Below are 9,136 nucleotides of genomic sequence, written 5' to 3'. Positions count from 1 at the left end.
GTCTTGTCCCGTAGCTTGGAAGGAGGGCAATTTTTTGTTCTGGCATCCATGAAACCATCCTTTGTGATCTGTGGCTTCTTGGGCAAGGGACTGGCGTGGCGTGCGATCGATACGTTAAGCACACTCCGTATAAACTAAAAGAAATGTTGTTCGACATTTTGCATAATACATAGTGAGTCTTGCGTTGATACTGTAACTATACTGAAAACATCTCAGTTAAGTATTTTCAATGCTTTCAGAAATGCAAATTTTCCATAATAACGTCTATGGTGCTAAAGAACAGAGCAACTGATTGTAACATATTAAATTATAACCTCATCTAAAACCATAACAAAAAAGATCAGTTAGTAAAAATTATTTTTCTAGAATTTTCTTTGCTTTCATTAGAATAATGAAATAATAATAATAATAATAATAAACCCCGTGGAGGCCCGGGAAAAGAATAGGCCTCCGGTATGTTCCGCCAGTCGTAAAAGGCGACGAAAAGAACAAACCACTAATAGGGCTAACCCCCCCTTTTAGTGTGATTACTTGGTTCAGGACAGAAGTAAAGAAGCCTCGGACAAGCGCCGTCATGGTCGGGGACGACGCTTGAACCCTATGCCCGCCCACAATGGTAACGACACTGCTAGCCAACTGGAAAATGATTTAAATCCAAATAGAGGTGTTTTGCAGGATATGCTTCCTGCAACCACCCTAGAAGGAAAACAAAGACAGAGGATGAGATGGTCAGATGAAGTTAATCGACACCTCATGTTCTGTTATTACCAAGCAACAAACCTAGGAACCAACACAACTGGATACAGATCACAAGTATACACAACATTTATTACCAGATACCCAGAATTAAAATTTTTAACAGAACAACGACTAGCTGATCAGATCCGTGTAATAATCAAAAATAACAGGATACCCCAGTCAGAATTAGAAAACCTCAAACAAGAAGTACAACAAATACTGGAACAAAATAATGTGCAATCAGAAGAAGAAGAAAATACAGTAATGGACTCAAACATCCCAGAGCAAACAAACAAAGAACAACACGCACCAATTAAACAATCACAGGAAAACGAAATCTTAAGACAGCCACCAGAACAAGCACAAATAGAACACGAAGTGACACAGATGCTAGATATAGAAGAAAAATTTCAGCTAACATATATAGAATACAAAGACACAAATACAGACATTAGACCATTCTTGCATAGACCACCAAATAACCCACAAGTCGAAACAACAATAAAAACTATCAACACAATCATACACAACAAAATAAATGAAAACACAACTATGGAAGAGTTACAACTACTGGTTTATATAGGAGCACTCACTACACTAAATATACACACTAGACAGAGATCAGAACCAACCAACACACAGAAGAAACCCACAAAACCAGCATGGCAACACAGGCTACAGATCAGAATAGAAAAACTGAGAAAAGACATCGGACAGCTAACACAATTTATAAGAAATGAAATCTCGGAAAAAAAACGAAAAAGGTTAGGTAAAATCTCACAACAAGAAGCGACAGAGCAATTAGACGAAAAGAAGCAGAAATTACAAGCATTAGCCAAACGACTCAGAAGATACAAAAAAAGTGAAAATAGAAGGAAACAAAACCAAACATTCAACGCAAACCAAAAGAAATTTTACCAGACAATAGATAACACACACATTAAAATAAACAATCCACCAAACATAACAGACATGGAACACTTCTGGAGCAGCATATGGTCTAACCCGGTACAACATAACAGGCATGCACGGTGGATACAAGCAGAAACAGACACATACAAGATGATACCACAAATGCCTGAAGTGATAATTTTGCAACATGAAGTCACCCAAGCAATTAATTCTACTCACAATTGGAAAGCCGCTGGAAATGATAAAATAGCAAATTTCTGGTTAAAGAAGTTCACCTCAACACATTCACATCTAACTAAATTATTTAACAGTTACATTGCAGACCCATACACATTCCCTGATACACTTACACATGGAATAACTTATCTGAAACCTAAAGATCAAGCAGACACAGCGAACCCAGCTAAATATCGCCCCATAACATGCCTACCAACAATATACAAAATATTAACTTCAATCATTAAACAGAAATTAATGACACATACAACACAGAACAAAATTATAAATGAAGAACAAAAAGGCTGTTGCAAAGGAGCACGAGGATGTAAAGAGCAACTGATAATAGATGCAGAGGTGACATATCAAGCTAAAACTAAACAAAGGTCGCTACACTACGCATATATTGATTACCAAAAAGCTTTTGATAGTGTACCCCACTCATGGTTACTACAAATATTGGAAATATACAAAGTAGATCCTAAATTGATACAGTTCCTAAACATAGTAATGAAAAATTGGAAAACCACATTTAATATCCAAACAAATTCAAATAATATCACATCACAGCCAATACAGATTAAGCGTGGAATATACCAAGGAGACTCATTAAGTCCTTTCTGGTTCTGCCTTGCTCTGAACCCACTATCCAACATGCTAAATAATACAAATTATGGATACAATATTACTGGAACATACCCACACAAAATCACACATTTGCTATACATGGATGATCTAAAACTACTGGCAGCAACAAATCAACAACTCAACCAATTACTAAAGATAACAGAAGTATTCAGCAATGATATAAATATGGCTTTTGGAACAGACAAATGTAAGAAAAATAGCATAGTCAAGGGAAAACACACTAAACAAGAAGATTACATATTGGATAACCACAGCGACTGCATAGAAGCGATGGAAAAAACGGATGCCTATAAATATCTAGGATACAGACAAAAAATAGGAATAGATAATACAAATATTAAAGAAGAACTAAAAGAAAAATATAGACAAAGACTAACAAAAATACTGAAAACAGAATTGACGGCAAGAAACAAGACCAAAGCTATAAATACTTATGCCATACCAATATTGACCTACTCATTTGGAGTAGTGAAATGGAGTAACACAGACCTAGAAGCACTCAATACACTTACACGATCACAATGCCATAAATATAGAATACATCACATACATTCAGCAACAGAAAGATTCACATTAAGCAGAAAGGAAGGAGGAAGGGGATTTATCGATATAAAAAACCTACATTATGGACAGGTAGACAATTTAAGAAAATTCTTTATAGAACGAGCAGAAACTAGCAAAATACACAAAGCAATCACTCATATAAATACATCGGCTACACCACTACAATTTCATAACCACCTCTACAACCCTTTAGACCACATAACATCAACAGATACGAAGAAAGTAAATTGGAAAAAGAAAACACTTCATGGCAAGCACCCGTATCATCTAACACAGCCACACATCGATCAAGACGCATCCAACACATGGCTAAGAAAAGGCAATATATACAGTGAGACAGAAGGATTCATGATTGCAATACAGGATCAAACAATAAACACCAGGTATTACAGCAAGCATATTATTAAAGATCCCAATACCACAACAGATAAATGCAGACTTTGTAAACAACAAATAGAAACAGTAGATCACATCACAAGCGGATGTACAATACTAGCAAATACAGAATACCCCAGAAGACATGACAATGTCGCAAAAATAATACATCAACAGCTTGCCTTACAACATAAACTTTTAAAACAACAAGTTCCTACATACACGTATGCACCACAAAATGTACTGGAGAATGATGAATACAAATTATACTGGAACAGAACCATTATAACAGATAAAACAACGCCACATAACAAACCTGACATCATACTCACCAATAAAAAGAAGAAATTAACACAACTAATCGAAATATCCATACCCAATACAACAAATATACAAAAGAAAACAGGAGAAAAAATTGAAAAATACATCCAACTGGCTGAGGAAGTCAAAGACATGTGGCATCAGGATAAAGTTGACATCATACCAATTATACTATCAACTACAGGAGTCATACCACACAATATCCACCAGTACATCAATGCAATAGAGCTACATCCAAACATATATATACAACTACAGAAATCAGTAATTATTGATACATGTTCAATTACCCGAAAGTTCCTAAATGCAATATAACACATACCATACAGTTAAAAGGAAGTGACGCCTGATCAAGGTCCGCGTCATTTTTCATTTTTTAACCAGACTTAACGTCTGAGAAAGTAAAGAATAATAATAATAATAATAATAATCCCCGTGGAGGCCCGGGAAAAGAATAGGCCTCCGGTATGTTCTGCCAGTCGTAAAAGGCGACGAAAAGAACAAACCACTAATAGGGCTAACCCCCCCTTTTAGTGTGATGAGTTGGTTCAGGACAGAACTAAAGAAGCCTCGGACAAGCGCTGTCATGGTCGGGGACGACGCTTGAACCCTGTGCCCGCCCACAATGGTAACGACACTGCTAGCCAACTGGAAAATGATTTAAATCCAAATAGAGGTGTTTTGCAGGATATGCTTCCTACAACCACCCTAGAAGGAAAACAAAGGCAGAGGATGAGATGGTCAGATGAAGTTAATCGACACCTCATGTTCTGTTATTACCAACCAACAAACCTAGGAACCAACACAACTGGATACAGATCACAAGTATACACAACATTTATTACCAGATACCCAGAATTAAAATTTTTAACAGAACAACGACTAGCTGATCAGATCCGTGTAATAATCAAAAATAACAGGATACCCCAGTCAGAATTAGAAAACATCAAACAACAAGTACAACAAATACTGGAACAAAATAATGTGCAAACAGAAGAAGAAGAAAATAGAGTAATGGCCTCAAACATCCCAGAGAAAACAAACAAAGAACAACACGCATCAATTAAACAATCACAGGAAAACGAAATCTTGCGACAGCCACCAGAACAAGCACAAATAGAACACGAAGTGACACACATGTTAGATATAGAAGAAAAATTTCAGCTGACATATATAGAATACAAAGACACAAATACAGACATCAGACCATTCTTGCACAGACTGCCAAGTAACCCACAAGTCTAAACAACAATAAAAACTATCACCACAATCATACACAACAAAATAAATGAATATACAACTATGGAAGAGTTACAACTACTGGTTTATATAGGAGCACTCACTACACTAAATATACACACTAGACAGAGATCAGAACCAACCAACACACAGAAGAAACCCACAAAACCAGCATGGCAACACAGGCTACAGATCAGAATAGAAAAACTGAGAAAGGACATTGGACAGCTAACACAATTTATAAGAAATGAAATGTCAGAAAAAAACGAAAAACGTTAGGTAAAATCTCACAACAAGAAGCGATAGAGCAATTAGATGAGAAGAAGCAGAAATTACAAGCATTGGCCAAACGACTTAGGAGATACAAACAAAGTGAAAATAGAAGGAAACAAAACCAAACATTCAACGCAAACCAAAAGAAATTTTACCAGACAATAGATAACACACACATTAAAATAGACAATCCACCAAACATAACAGACATGGAACACTTCTGGAGCAACATATGGTCAAACGCGGTACAACATAACAGGCATGCACGGTGGATACAAGCAGAAACAGACACATACAAGATGATACCACAAATGCCTGAAGTGATAATTTTGCAACATGAAGTCACCCAAGCTATTAATTCTACTCACAATTGGAAAGCCCCTGGAAAAGATAAAATAGCAAATTTCTGGCTAAAGATGTTCACCTCAACACATTCACATCTAACTAAATTATTTAACAGTTACATTGCAGACCCATACACATTCCCTGATACACTTACACATGGAATAACTTATCTGAAACCTAAAGATCAAGCAGACACACCAAACCCAGCTAAATATCGCCCCATAACATGCCTACCAATAATATACAAAATATTAACTTCAGTCATTACACAGAAATTAATGACACATACAACACAGAACAAAATTATAAATGAAGAACAAAAAGGCTGTTGCAAAGGAGCACGAGGATGTAAAGAGCAACTGATAATAGATGCAGAGGTGACATATCAAGCTAAAACTAAACAAAGGTCGCTACACTACGCATACATTGATTACCAAAAAGCTTTTGATAGTGTACCGCACTCATGGTTACTACAAATATTGGAAATATACAAAGTAGATCCTAAATTGATACAGTTCCTAAACATAGTAATGAAAAATTGGAAAACCACACTTAATATCCAAACAAATTCAAATATCACATCACAGCCAATACAGATTAAGTGTGGAATGTGCCAAGGAGATTCATTAAGTCCTTTCTGGTTCTGCCTTGCTCTGAACCCACTATCCAACATGCTAAATAATACAAATTATGGATACAATATCACTGGAACATACCCACACAAAATCACACATTTGCTATACATGGATGATCTAAAACTACTCGCAGCAACAAATCAACAACTCAACCAATTACTAAAGATAACAGAAGTATTCAGCAATGATATAAATATGGCTTTTGGAACAGACAAATGTAAGAAAAATAGCATAGTCAAGGGAAAACACACTAAACAAGGAGATTACATATTGGATAACCACGGTGACTGCATAGAAGCGATGGAAAAAACAGATGCCTATAAATATCTAGGATACAGACAAAAAATAGGAATAGATAATACAAATATTAAAGAAGAACTAAAAGAAAAATATAGACAAAGACTAACAAAAATACTGAAAACAGAATTGACAGCAAGAAACAAGACAAAAGCTATAAATACCTATGCTATACCAATATTGACCTACTCATTTGGAGTAGTGAAATAGAGTAACACAGACCTAGAAACACTCAATACACTTACACAAATATAGAATACATCACATACATTCAGCAACAGAAAGATTCACATTAAGCAGAAAGGAAGGAGGAAGGGGATTTATCGACATAAAAAACCTACATTATGGACAGGTAGACAATTTAAGAAAATTCTTTATAGAACGAGCAGAAATCAGCAAAATACACAAAGCAATCACTCATATATATACATCTGCTACACCACTGCAATTTCATAACCACTTCTACAACTCATTAGATCATATAACATCAACAGATACGAAGAAAGTAAACTGGAAAAAGAAAACACTACATGGCAAGCACCCGTATCATCTAACACAGCCACACATCGATCAAGACGTATCCAACACATGGCTAAGAAAAGGCAATATATACAGTGAGACGGAAGGATTCATGATTGCAATACAGGATCAAACAATAAACACCAGGTATTACAGCAAGCATATTATTAAAGATCCCAATACCACAACAGATAAATGCAGACTTTGCAAACAACAAATAGAAACAGTAGATCACATCACAAGCGGATGTACAATACTAGCAAATACAGAATACCCCAGAAGACATGACAATGTTGCAAAAATAATTCATCAACAGCTTGCCTTACAACATAAACTTATAAGACAACACGTTCCTACATACAAGTATGCACCACAAAATGTACAGGAGAATGATGGATACAAATTATACTGGAACAGAACCATTATAACAGATAAAACAACGCCACATAACAAACCTGACATCATACTCACCAATAAAAAGAAGAAATTAACACAACTAATCTAAATATCCATACCCAATACAACAAATATACAAAAGAAAACAGGAGAAAAAATTGAAAAATACATCCAACTGGCTGAGGAAGTCAAAGACATGTGGCATCAGGATAAAGTTGACATTATACCAATTATACTATCAACTACAGGAATCATACCACACAATATCCACCAGTACATCAACGCAATACAGCTACATCCAAACATATATATACAACTACAGAAATCCGTAATTATTGATACATGTTCAACTACGCAAAAGTTCCTAAACGCAATGTAACATATACCGTACAGTTAAAAGGAAATCACGCTTGATCAAGGTCCGCGTCACTTTCATTTCGAACCAGACCTAAGGTCTGAGAAAGGAAAGAAATAATAATAATAAGAATAAATAAGAATAATTCTTCCAAAATTATTAATTACTTATGTTTGTTATGTCAGTGATGTGAAAGAGTGCGAAAGTGTATGGAAGACATACATAAAGAATGGATGTTTTATTTTATTGGAATCTATGTTAAACTATGCGTGGGAAATTTCTTGTACAATCATGAGCCATGCCACGTATGTGAGTGTGCGTACTTTTATGTAAAATCAGCCAGACGAAAACCTAGGTGTTGAATCAATTATTATTTCTTTTCTGGGGATAATTTGAATTTTGGTATGTTTTAATTAAATTTAGTTTCCTGAATTTAGGAGCTTCTTTCGTAGTTTGCTTTCCGTACTCGAACTGGGTGAGTTAGGAATAATCGCGAGTATTTGAGGGCTGGAGCTTATCTGATTATGTGTCCAAATCATCAGTCAATAGGAATTAAACATTTCATGTGCTTGGTGTAGGGCTTTGTGCTGCAGTTCTGTCTTCTGGAGTCTTTCTTGAACTGTGTCAGTGGGCAGAACATGTGGAACCGCATCTCACAAATTTCCGTCTAAGATGAAGAAAATCTTTTGTTCTTCACCTTTTTTTTACCAAAAATACAAACAACTACAGTTTCAGACATGTTTACGAAGACCTGAGTATTGGAGATGAAATTTTTCGAAAGTTATTTGTTGATGATCTTACAACAACTCACCATGGCATGCTTCGTGAACTTTCTCGAAACGTTATGGCGAACATTGGTTTTGAAGAAGACCACTGAATAACTTTATGTAGTAGCTCGCAAACAGGCGTGGGTCAGTGATTGTCTAGATTCTATAATTTATTCTGGTTGGACTTGCAAAATTCTGGCTGCTTTTGTGCGAAGACTTGCATTAAAACGGTAACCAACTTTCAATGATAATAGTTTTGGCAGTAAATTTGGTCTTGACAGGCATTTAAAACATGTTTCAGAGGCAGAGGTTTTTCAGACACCACTATCAGTCACAAGATTTGTTAACTTTCAAATTATTTAATGAAGCAAGATGTTTCGAGGTATCAACCTTACCTTCACGCTACAATGGCAATACAAAACATTGAACAAAAGTATACACAGACACATTAGTTAAACTTTATTGTATAACTGCTATAGCCTGAAGATGAGATTTGTGCCAGGAAACATTTTGCTTCATTAAATATCAACAAATTT

This window comes from Schistocerca nitens, chromosome 5 (assembly GCF_023898315.1).
Source record: "Schistocerca nitens isolate TAMUIC-IGC-003100 chromosome 5, iqSchNite1.1, whole genome shotgun sequence".
NCBI classification, from domain to species: domain Eukaryota; kingdom Metazoa; phylum Arthropoda; class Insecta; order Orthoptera; family Acrididae; genus Schistocerca; species Schistocerca nitens.
This window is presented reverse-complemented; position numbering follows the sequence as displayed.